General features: G+C 51.8%; 1 non-coding gene across 1 annotated transcript; it reads right to left on the bottom strand.

Moving 5' to 3' along the window:
- Window positions 1–11,792: 11,792 nt before the first annotated feature.
- LOC146723155 (5.8S ribosomal RNA) lies at window positions 11,793–11,947 on the bottom strand. The gene has a single exon (XR_014924725.1). It is a non-coding gene; the product is annotated as a 5.8S ribosomal RNA (ribosomal RNA).
- Between the last annotated feature and the right edge of the window lie 553 nt (window positions 11,948–12,500).

Raw genomic sequence — 12,500 nt, 5'->3', positions numbered from 1 at the left:
CGCTCCATTCAAACTGCCTTTCTTCCTCACTCACGCCTCCTCCAGCCTCCATCTCCGCGCTCGTCCGCGTTGACGGGAAGAATCTCTCCATTAACGCATCCACACTTTCTTTCCATGTGCTCGTCATTCTATCACCCACTTTTATGCCACTCAATCTTACCCTGTCACGCTTTCCCATGCACACCTTATACACATCACTCCATGGATCCATGTTCCCAGTCTCACACACAAATCGCTTCCAATTCTCCTCTTTCACTCTTCGCATTTTCTCCTTATATTCCCGCAAAACATTCTTGTATTCATTCATTCTTCCTTCCACTCTGCTTCCTTTCCTCTTCCTTGCGCGCTGGTAGGCACGTCTGTTCCTTCCTACAGCTTTCTTCAGCCCCTCAAGCTCAGTCCGTCCACCACACAAGCTTCCTAGCATGCACAGGTTTACACCTCTTCATCCATCTATCATTCGCAGTATGGATCCATTTCATCATTCGCTCTACACAGCTCTGCGCATCCGTTTCGTCTATAGCGCTCGCTGCATCCTCTAACGCGCTCTCTCGCATATCACACATATACCCTTCCCAGTCTACGTCCTTGCACACCCATCTACACATGTCCTCATTCGTACTCGCATTTTCTCTGTATACCATACGTATTAATAACACGTTATGGTCACTCACTCCCCAGTCAGGCTTTACCTCCCACTCATACCGGCACCCTCCATGCACGCCGTTCACGAGAGTGACGTCAATGTCACTCTCCCCATTCGGCCCGCTGAACGTGTAAAACTCACTTGGTTCATTTAACACGTTCATCCCGTTCGCAATCATCCATTCCTCAATCACTCTTCCACGCGCTTCACTTTCTCTGCTGCCTCCCTCACCCTTGCTATACCACAAGGGAGAGACGGCATTCGCATCCATTCCTATCAGCAGACGCTTTCCCCCGACCGTCTCACATACTCTGTCCATGTACGCCAAGTACGGCTCGATACTCTTACCGTACTGACAGTATACGGACACCGCATACATCTCGCCAAAGTCCCCTTTCAACCACACGAACACTCCAAGCTCATTCGTACACTTTCTCACGCATATCACATCCAACCTAAAGTCATTCACTACCACTGCTGCTTTGACCATCCCACTCTCGCAAACAATCACATCCATACCTATGAGCAAGCCCACCACGCGTCCATGCCTTTCGTACGGTTCTTGCAGCAGTGCTACACTCACTCGATGCTCGCGCATCAACTTACCCAGATCACACATAACCGCATACGCTCTCTGGCAGTTATACTGCACCTACATTCACGCACCATTCATTCGTCATTTATTCTCGCTTTCTCTCCTCTCTAACGCTCTTACGTATTCCGGACATCCTTCGGACAGAACCGAGTGATCACATTTGCTCCCTTTCAAGCCTACAGTTTCTACACACACTTTCCTTTTACACTCTCTCATTACTGTGTCCCTACACATCCACACTTTTGGCACAGTCTTTCCTTTTCCGGTGCACTGCCGCATCATGTGCCCAAATGCAAAGCACTTGTGGCACCTCAGCACACTGAAAAACTCTTTCACCCTAAAGGCCTTCCAATGCACGAACACTCGTCCGTCATTACAGAGCACATTCCTTATTGTACTCGTAACTTCTAATATCACATTTCCGCAGGTTGCATCTTTCTTCGCATTCCTACTGACAACACGCACACCTTCCATGAATACTCTCTCATCCACTCGCCCTTTCAAGCTTCTCTCATACATTTCTCTCATTAACACTTCACTCGCCATATCATTCGGCACATCGTACAAGATGATCTTTGGGCCTATCTTGCGAGGCAGCTCAACCTTTAGGCCAGCATTCTTAAACTGACCACACTCTCTTATTCTTTTCAACTCACTCTCGCTCATCGTCTCAATCGCTACTCCTCCATTCCTCACTTTCCTTACCGCTTTTACACGCACATTCAGTGACTTGCTCACATGCTTCATCATTCTCTCCTTTACTTCCTCACTTGTCACACTCGCACTTGCATCATTCGCTCTCACTATTACCGCATAACTCTTCTCTTTCGTACTCGTCTTCACATTCACTTCCTGTACCTTTTCAATCACGCTCTTTTCAACATTTTTCGCACTCACGCTCGCATAGCTCATTCCGCTTCCGCCGTAGGCTAAATACCGACTCGCTCGACGCATACACTCATCCAGTTTCCCCTGTATTCTCTCATTCTTGCACAACATTTTCATCATCTGTTCCTCATATTCTCCCACAATGTCCAGTATTTTCTCACTCGCACTCTTTGAAATTTTGTTTGTCTCCGTAAACAGAAATTTACGGAGCCTCGCACCAATTACTCTCATGCACGCTATCTCACTCACTTCCGCAACGCTCTCATTCTCCCCCTTATTCACTCGTTTTCGCTTCGCACTCACACTCACATCACTCGCCTTGCTCGTCACACTATCACTCCTGTTTCTTCCACACACTTCCGCGTCTCCAGGAGCTAAGAACTCCTTGTTAGCGTCCTCCGTTCCTTTTCTTTCTACGGCCTTTGGCGCGCTGGGGCCAGGAAAAACGAATACCTCGTCGGCCTCTCTCAGAATCCTTGTGCCATGCGGCCTTGCCGTCCTCCTCTCAGCTGGGGAGTCGTACGCCTCTACGCCCTGTTCCAGCGGAGTTGAGCAAGGCCTGCCCGCTCCTCCAGCCACCACCATTTTGGCAGACGGCGGCGATCTGGGAATGGACTCCCTTCTCTCAAAAGGGTCCAGTTCCTTATCCTTCTCTTTATCCATTTTTGTGCCATTGTCGTCGTCGTGTATCTCTGTTTTAATGTATTTGTTTGTAAATTTTTCTCCATAATAAGTCCCACGATTCTGGCGAGTCGCAAGGTCCACTCAGGCAGAGCCCCCAGTACCCGAGTAAGGCGACTTATTTACCGCAGGGTTGCGCCAGGTGCCCTACGGGAATCGTTCACGGCCGTGTACCACCCCCACGACCATGCAGCCCTCGGCACGCTGTCTCCCACCTTGGCTTCGGGGTTCCGCTACAGCACACTCCACGTTCAACGGCGGCTCAGCGCTGGGTGTTCAGCTGGTTGACCTGTGGGCCCGCGTTTGTCTCTTCCCACATGCACTCTCACATTGCGGTTATGGCATTGCCTGATGTTCGGCTGCCGAGTGTGCATGCGGCGCCAACACCACTTAGCCGTTGTGCTAGAAGCACAACGTTACCAGCGAGACCACGAGGAGGTAGGCATTGACAAGACGCAAGGGAGGCTATACGTTACGCATCTTGCGCCCGCAGCACTCCCTCCCTGCCGAATCCAAAGGGCACGTGAGAGGCTGAAGGACCTAACGAGAGGTCTGCATCGCATCAACGACCCAACCATAAGCCACCGCAGACCACGGGCTTACCTGCTAAGCATCTCCTGCGCGATGCAAGATCAGCAAAGCAGTGACACCCGCGCGTCCTCATGGGTGGCATGGTTATTTCGGAGGAGGGAGCGCCACAAAGTGACCACACCCCTGACTCAGGAGCTATGATGTTATTTACTCCGGCGTGTTGCTTTGAGAAGACAAGTCTCCTCGCGGCGTGTTGCCCCGAGAAACAGGGCAGGCATAGGAGCTCCAGGCAGCGTTCTGCTTACCGCATAATGTCCCGCGAAGCGCTGCTCGCACAGCGCCCCGCGAAACGCACATTTAAATCGGCCCGCGCCGTTCCGCGCAGAGCCCAAGTGTCAACGCGGCGTGTTGCTTTTAAATCGGACAAAGTCCGAGCGCGGCGTGTTGCTTTTTGAATCGGACAAAGTCCGAGCGCGGCGTGTTGCTTTAAATTTCGGACAAAGTCCGACCGCGGCGTGTTGCTTTAAATTTCGGACAAAGTCCGACCGCGGCGTGTTGCTTTCGAAGCCTGGACAAAGCCAGACCGCGGCGTGTTGCTTTCGCAATCCGCATTAAGTTCGATCACGGCGTGTTGCCTTTAAAGAAGCAACAAAGCCCGATCGCGGCGTGGTTGCTTTTGAAAAAGCAACAAAGCCCGATCGCGGCGTGTCGCTTTCAAGAATCGGACAAAGTCCGACCGCGGCGTGTTGCTTTCTAAATTCGGACAAAGTCCGAAGGCGGTATCGCCTCGTCCAGGCAACGAAGACCCACCGAATCGGACCCTGCGCCGGGAGCCAGCGAGACGCCGAGCCTCACAGCAAGATGCAGTGTCGCGAGAACAGCGTTTTGCTTCGCCTGCTGTCGCGGGGTCAGCATTTTGCTTAGCCCGGTATCGCAGGGTCAGCGTTACGCTTAGCGCACAGCGACATATGCCCAGGATGGTCGTGGCATATTCGTGGCGTCTGAGTATACGTGCTCGCAATAGATGGTAGGTGCTGAGTTAATGCACGTTGGTCGTCATAGTAAATAGAAATTAAAATTTCTCTTGGAGAAGAGCGGCAAAAGCAAAAAATAAACGAAAATGTCTGAAATTTTCTCATAAAAAAAGGCCAGACGCGTGGTGTTACGTGACGTGAACACCACGCGCCTTGGCCATTCAGCACTTTGCTCACCACTGCAGGAGGTATTACCACGGTGGCGAGCTCAATGCTCTTTGAATGCTCCGTCAAACTCGAGACCGGCCAGGGATGAGCCTCGCAGTCACCGACTGTGGATACCTCGTCCCTTTCGGGACCCACAGTGGGACGCATCGGCTCTTTTAAAACATACGTTTCCGCTTAGCCAGTCAGGAGCTCGTGCCTAGGAGCATTCAGGTTCAGAGGGGTATACCTCTCCGAGGCCGGCAGGCAAGCCATGCCATCAGGATTTCGGTATTCACCCCTCCTACGAGTTTTGGTCCGTGTTAAGCTACGGTCCTTTTGGACCCAGTTGCCAGCTCTTCTCCAGCTGCAGCATTGGTTACAGCATATCCTCATTAGCCACTTTGTGCGCATCTTGCCGCTTAGCCCGGCGAATCACCGACGCCGGCATCAATTCGTTATCCCTGTTCTAGTTTGATGGATTAGACACCCCCGCAAAAGCGGCGCCTTCCCACGATACAAAGAGGAGCTCATATGCCCACCCCGCCCCCGGTGCAACATTGCAGCCGAGACAAGAGGCATGGCCACCTCGCCAGTAGATAGGGACAGTGGGAATCTCGTTAATCCATTTATGCGCGTCACTAATTAGATGACGAGGCATTCGGCTAAACCTGCGCCCGCGTAGCGGGCGGACTTCCCGGAGTAGGTCTCCAGTAACCGTGTCGGATCATTCACCCGCTTAGATGAGTGTAAATGGGTAAAACATTATTAAATTAGATAAATAAATAAATAAGCAAATAAATTATTATTATAAGTTAATACAGCAATAACGTGCCAGGGCTCGGCTCGCCGCGGTGGCGGGAATCACTTCCGCTTCTCCCACGTTGCAAGGCCGGCCAACTCCGATGCCTCAGGTTAGCATCTTCGTTATAAGTTAAATTTTGAATTAGTTTGTACTGTGAGCACATTGAGACAGGTTATGGTTATTTATCCATGAATGCATTTGCGATCTCGATTGAGCTTCTTAGAGCTATAAGGGACATGGTTAGCCAGTCCTCTTTCTTTATTTTTAGCTGCTTTAATTTCAATACTGTTTCAGTTGGTAAAGCTCCTCTTGAGCCAACGACAATAGGCACTACTCTCGAGGTAGGGACGTTAAAGTTGTCCTTTAATTTATTAGAGATGTCTTTGTATTTATCCACCTTCTCTCTGGCTGCTTCTGCTAGAAAGTTCCTGTTCTCGTACCGGACCGTAACGTCGAGCACGAGAGCCCGTTCCTCATTCAAAATGACGAGGTCGGGTTTGAATCTTTCGCCATGAAGTTCTATAGTGGGTTCCACTATAACTCTGTTGTTCACAGAGAGACGATCTTTCAGGAGGTTTACTATCTCATTATGACGCTTTATGCGTTTTGTCTTGGTTGCACTACATTGATCAAGTATATGACCTAATGTCTCGTCTGCCTCGCCACAAGCCCGGCACTTCGCATAGTCATGCGTGTAGGATAAGTGTTGGTTCGCATTTTAATCGCGTCTATAAGACGCGAGGAGCGTAACAGATTGCTACGAGATAGCCATGCATTACTGAGTGGTTCTTGGCCAAAGTCTTGGACCCCTTGTCCTTGCGCAATTAATTGCGCCCACTCCTGCCTGTAATTGTTCTTAATTTGTCTCTTCCTTTCCTCTATCTGCTTGATGGACGCTGGCCAAGATAGTCGCAGCGCTGCAGCGTAAGACTTGTGCACTTTTTGCGATGCTTCATTACAGATAACTTTTCGGACGAGTATATCGTCAGATGCGGCCGCTTTCGCGGCGTTCCTGAGTGCTGCTAGATAGACCATGGGAAGTGTCTCGAGAAGACCAAGTCCCCCTTCCTTCATAGGCGTGTATAGGAAGGCACTATTTGTGGTCTCATGCAGATGTAAGATCTGTTTAACACCGCTTCTAATGGCTATGTCAATGTTTTTTAGCGTCTCCGTCTCTTTGGATGGCGGACGCATTACCAACCCATAGGTGAATCTGGGCAGCAGGTACGTGCGCAACAGAAGTATCTTCTGCATTGGCTTAATAGGGAGCGCCTTTACCCTCTCTATGACTCCCTGAATCGTATGGAGTTCTGAACCTTTGATCAGGCCTCTCCAAGGTGTGGCTGTTGCACCTAGATATCTAAAGGCTTTATCTGGTTCTCCATATGGAATCGGGGTTCCTCTTACGACCATCTCCGGGTCTCTAATGTACCAGGTTTTTGGTCTTGGTACGTACTCGAAGGCGAAGCATTTCTCAATAGAAAGCGCCATACCACGCTTTCTTAGCTCGGTATAGACCAAGTTGATCTGACCGATGGACGTTTGTCGGCCTTGTGCTAAGAGTACCATATCATCAGCGAATGCCATTGCTGCCAAATTGCGCTCCTCGACTTTAACACCTACGGTGTTTTCTTGCACCATTTCAATTATAGGCTCAATCACCAAGTTAATTAAACAAGGTGGGTGACAGGGGATCGCCTTGCTTGACACCTCTCTTTAATTCGATCGGCACCCCGTCACTTCTAGCCTTTATAGTGGTCTTGCAACCACTGTACATGTTCACGATGTAATTTGCCACTTTGGCAGGGATTCCTCTATTAATGCACAATAGATGGCCTTGGTGAGGATAGTATCGAATGCTTTCGAGTATTATCCAGGACGGGAAAACACGCCCGACGCTTTGCTTCACTATGGCCTGCACGGAGTAGTCTAGTGTTCGTATAAAAACCGCCATTCTTAATTTAGTAAAAGCTTTCTGTCTTAGTTATGTGAATGACCTCGGTATGCGACGGTCCAGCCGCGATGTGAAAATATTATGCTACATTGAGTGGAGAAAGATAGTTAAGGCCTCCGTTTTTAACATCCGAGAGATCTTTACTCGCTTTAGGTATAACGGGTAGTGCGATCTGCTTCCAAGCTATTGGATAAGCCTTTTAGGAGCAGGAGATTGAGAACTGAGCCAAAACAATACTGATGCCTTTTTTCTTTCAAGTAGCCTTGTCAATCTTATCTAAACCAAACAGCGAAGAGTTTGCAATGGTTGATTTGTCATGCACTTCCTTGGGCTTTATGGTAGGGAAAATATCTCTCAGCGGAAACCTCAGGCGTTTGCACACCGATGTTTCCTCTTGCTGGGGACGGCGCGAACCCATAGATGGGTGTACAATTATTGAATTTCGCATCTCGGGGGATTGAGCAATTGTATAAGCGATGGTCATTGGCAGGCACGGCATGATAGCCAGCTTCATGCGACGTTATTCATTAGATCATGCATTTGCAAAGGCGAAGAAGCCTCTCTCCATCCTTTAGGCGGACGGCTTTGTTTTTCGAGTCTACGTTTTCTGGGATCTTTATAGTACTCCCCTTGTTTATTCAGGCATTCTGGTATCTCCGTTGCATAGCAAGTAATACCTCATGGTCGTATTTTACTTGCTACGAGACCTAGTCTTGCAACCATGGTTGTCATATGCCTTTCAGTTCACTTTCCGCTCGATTTCCGCCAGCCAACACTCTCTCTCCATCCTCGCCTTCAAGGATAATGCTCGGCGCTGCATTCGCGCCGGAGTTCGTTCGCGGTTCTAGGAACTTCGACTACAGCACCAATTCTGGCTGCCGTGGAGCTACATAGGTTGTGGCGGCGGTTTACAACGGCCGGTTTCAGTCGACGTCTTGCATCGCTTATTTCTTATTGGTTTACCCGGGAAAAATCATCAACCTGATGTTAATGTTTAGCTTGCCTCTTGGAACTTGATTGAGTTGTTCGAGCCGCTCCATTCATCAGCAGTCCACCACGCTTAACTTTCTGCACACTTTTTTTGGCTGGTGTTTCAGCCTCGGCTGCTTCTTTGTATTCCTTATTTTCGGGTGAGCAAAACCTTTCATGTTGCGAGAGCCCATCCTTGATTCGAAGATCAACTTACTAAGTTTCCATTTGTTACTCGGCGCGGATTGACCTTTTTACCCACACTTAGGGTAATGACAGCGCATGTGAATGGGATTTCGGAAGATTACCGAATTTCTCGCACTCCCAATTGGACATGCAAATCTGGATGTTGTTCTAGAAAGGTGTGCGTTCAGCTGCTTTTGCCACCAAGCAACTGATACTTCTTTTTTAACTGTTCTCCAAACATTTTGGCAGTCCATGACTGCATCTGTACTTCTGGGATGGTCAAGGGGTGGGTACCCGAAATGGGTATTGGGTCCCATCGCGTCCGACGGCACCCGACCCTTGGGACTCGGGCGACCGCTCGCGTCCTCGCCTTTTTGCCACATAGGCAGAGTCCGCCCCGCCAAGAAGGTTCTCGGGGTCGTCCGCCTCCGAGGCTTTTCTATTTCACTATCCATATTTGCTCTGATAGGACCGTTGCATGAAACCAAGACGACGGTCGGGCAATCGTGGGCTGCACCTCACCCCGACGGTATATAAATTGTTGCGGTGTGTTGCTTTTGAGTCCCAACAAACTCTGGCACTCTAGGATGCTCCTCACCCCCGATGGTTTCCTGGTGTGATTGCACAAAGGTATACCGGAATACAAAGAGCCGGCTTGGAGAGAGAAAAGCGAGCTGGGGATTAGTTTCCCCAATTCTGGGACAGCAATTTTCCCTTTTCACAGATAATCTGTTCCCATGATGGCTTACGCCTTTGATCCTTTCTTCGCTTCGCCTTTTCGGCGATGACAGGCTAACAATGTTATCCCTCGATGCGCAGCTTGGCGAGTTCCGAGCGTGCTTAACTTGCTCGGCGCTTCTGTACACGTTGGCACTCTGATCCGAAGATGCTCGTGGCTTCATAATTCAAGAAAGCCAGAGATCTCACCCATTTAAAGTTTGAGAATAGGTTGAGGTCGTTTCGGCCCCAAGGCCTCTAATCATTCGCTTTACCAGATGAGACTCGCGCGCGTTCCGTGCGGAACGGCCGAGTGCCAGCTATCCTGAGGGAAACTTCGGAGGGAACCAGCTACTAGATGGTTCGATTAGTCTTTCGCCCCTATACCCAGTTCCGACGATCGATTTGCACGTCAGAATCGCTACGGACCTCCATCAGGGTTTCCCCTGACTTCGTCCTGACCAGGCATAGTTCACCATCTTTCGGGTCCCAACGTGTACGCTCTGGGTGCGCCTCTTCTCGCGATGAGAACGAGACGCCCCGGGAGTGCGAGGCCGCATCGCGACGCGGCCCATCCTCCCTAGGTCGACGGCCAGGGCCGACCTTCACTTTCATTACGCCTTTAGGTCTCGCGACAAGTCCCAATGACTCGCGTACATGTTAGACTCCTTGGTCCGTGTTTCAAGACGGGTCCTAAGAGTACCCAAAGCAGTAGCGTCGCCGACCGGTATCGGTCTCCCGCGAGACCGCGGGAGACGTTCGCAGGCCTGTCGAAGGTGTACCGTACTGTAACCAACAGCGGGCCAGGACCGGGGACGGCGCGAAGTCCGTAACCTCCGAGTACCGTGGCGCGCGCTTGCGACGGTCTCGACGCACCGTGAATAGTGCGGCCTGATACCTTGCGCGTACCGCCGAGCAGCCGGCCGGGCGACCGAGGGTTTGTCGCGTGCCGTTTTACCGGCGACGCGACAGACACCGCACCCGGGCCGTAGACCGACACCCAGCGGGTCGCGACGTTCTACTTGGGGAGAAGTGCACGACGACGAGCGCCGGACATCGGCGCACGGTAGCGTGCCCGCGCGCGAGCCGCAAGGACTCCGCGGGACATCGCCGACCGACGCGAAGCCAGCGCCGCTGACGATGAATCTCCCCGTTCGATCTTTTGGGTTTCTTAGGTTTACCCCTGAACGGTTTCACGTACTCTTGAACTCTCTCTTCAAAGTTCTTTTCAACTTTCCCTCACGGTACTTGTTCGCTATCGGTCTCGTGGTCGTATTTAGCCTTAGATGGAGTTTACCACCCACTTAGAGCTGCACTCTCAAGCAACCCGACTCTAAGGAGAGATCCTCCCGAGGCGCGCACCGGTCGCTACGGGCCTGGCACCCTCTACGGGTAAGTGGCCCCATTCAAGATGGACTTGGACGCGACGCGGCACCTCGGGATAAGCGGATCCTCCCAAACACCACATTTCCCTGCGGCGGAACCGCGGGATTCGGTGCTGGGCTCTTTCCTGTTCGCTCGCCGCTACTAAGGAAATCCTGGTTAGTTTCTTTTCCTCCGCTTAATAATATGCTTAAATTCAGCGGGTAATCTCGCCTGCTCTGAGGTCGTCGCATAGTGAGTTTTCGTAGCCGTTTGCCTCCTCCGCGTCGCTCATCGTCGTCTCTCCTCTATAATATATATTATAAGAGGGAGAGAGAGAGAGCGTCGAACGAGAGAGCAGCAGCGGCAGCACACGAAATACGCGAGAAGGCAAATCGCCGGGGCGCTAACCGCACACACACTCGTTGGTGGTAATGGAGACGATATATCGCGGGGTTCGAGATTCTCGGCTCTCCCTTCTCTTTTATATACGAAATTCGGGCGGAATCGATTCGACGAGTACACGACGCGGCGCGCCGGTCCCCTTTTTTCGCTTTACGAAAATTTCGTGGACTCGGACACGCGGTCGGCTCGCGATTCAAAACCCTTCTCCGTAAAGAGGTAAAGGATTACGAATGCTCTCTCCGCCGGACGACGACGCGCCGTATATTTCTCCGTAATACCGTTATGTGTGCGGGCAAGGGCGCCTCGGCATAAGACGCGCGAGCGCTATCGCACCGAGAGACGCGGCACAGAGTGCGAGAGCAGTCCGGTCAGTCTGTGTGATGTACGGAGAGGAGAGACGGTGAGACAAGCGCTACCTACTTTCGGGAGACAACGACGCACGCGCCGCTCTAGGGAAAGCGGTGCCATTCACCGTCCTGACCCTTTTTTTGGCCGTTTGTTGCTCCCTTCGCGCGCGCTCTTACTCTCATCCCATTTCTCCTCGGCTCTCGCGTACACACACGACTTGGATACACAAACACGCTCCCCCTCTTAATTCGCGCAGCATTCTCTGGGCGCGCGTTCGCCAACGTTTTACACGCTTGTGCGCTTCTCCTCCTCATTATTATTATTTCGGTGTGTCATTTCAGACGACGCCAGGATTTGCACCGCGGCCGGTCGGCGCGGCACAGACACCTCGGGCGAACGTCCAACGATCGCTCGTACGCCCATTGTAAGCGTTGCACAGGGCACAGGCGACGCGCGCGCCATTCTCTGGTCGCCCGCGTCGTGGCCGTGCGCGCTTTTCGGGCGCATACAGTTTAGGGGTACTAAAACGACCCTCAGCCAGGCGTGGTCCGGGAATTGTATCCGTGGACCGCAATGTGCGTTCGAAATGTCGATGTTCATGTGTCCTGCAGTTCACAAGTTGACGCGCAATTAGCTGCGTTCTTCATCGACCCACGAGCCAAGTGATCCACCGTTCAGGGTAATCGTTCGAAATTTTTGCGTTCGCGAAGAAACGCGCTTCTCGTTCAACCATCGTGGTCTCTTCTCTCGGACGAGAGAGAGAGAATAATCGTGGTGGCTCTTCGATCAGCCTGTCCGCGCGCGTCCGAGGACGCGCGCGGACCGCCGCCTCCCGCCAGGGAAGGCTACGGCACAAAGATAGAGTTGTGTGTTTCTCGTTCGGAGCGTCTCTCCCGCAACGGGAGAGCCGGGGCGGAAGCTCTTTGAAGAAACCGTCGGACCGACACAGTTGACAGATTGGTCGAAATATCATCGATCCCTTCTCTGTGTTATATATATATTATAATAATATATGGGGGTCCTCTCGCTCGGCACTCGCGGTCGCACACCGTGTGTTCTCGGCACGCTGACCGCTGCCCCGCGACAACGGGGAGGGCGCGCGTCGACGAACGTCGTGGGTGCTGCACACACGCGTGCGCGGGCATAGGTTACCACCGGTTCGCGCTCAACGCCGAATCGACGCTCTGTGTGTGTGTGGCCGGAGAATGGCACACACACGAGCGTGATCGCGAAGC

This window comes from Nylanderia fulva, unplaced genomic scaffold (genome assembly GCF_048542155.1).
Source record: "Nylanderia fulva isolate GAGA-0341 unplaced genomic scaffold, ASM4854215v1 Scaffold227, whole genome shotgun sequence".
In the NCBI taxonomy this organism is placed as follows: Eukaryota; Metazoa; Arthropoda; class Insecta; order Hymenoptera; family Formicidae; genus Nylanderia; species Nylanderia fulva.
The sequence above is the reverse complement of the archived record's forward strand: the minus strand, read 5'-3'. Positions and strand labels throughout refer to the sequence as shown.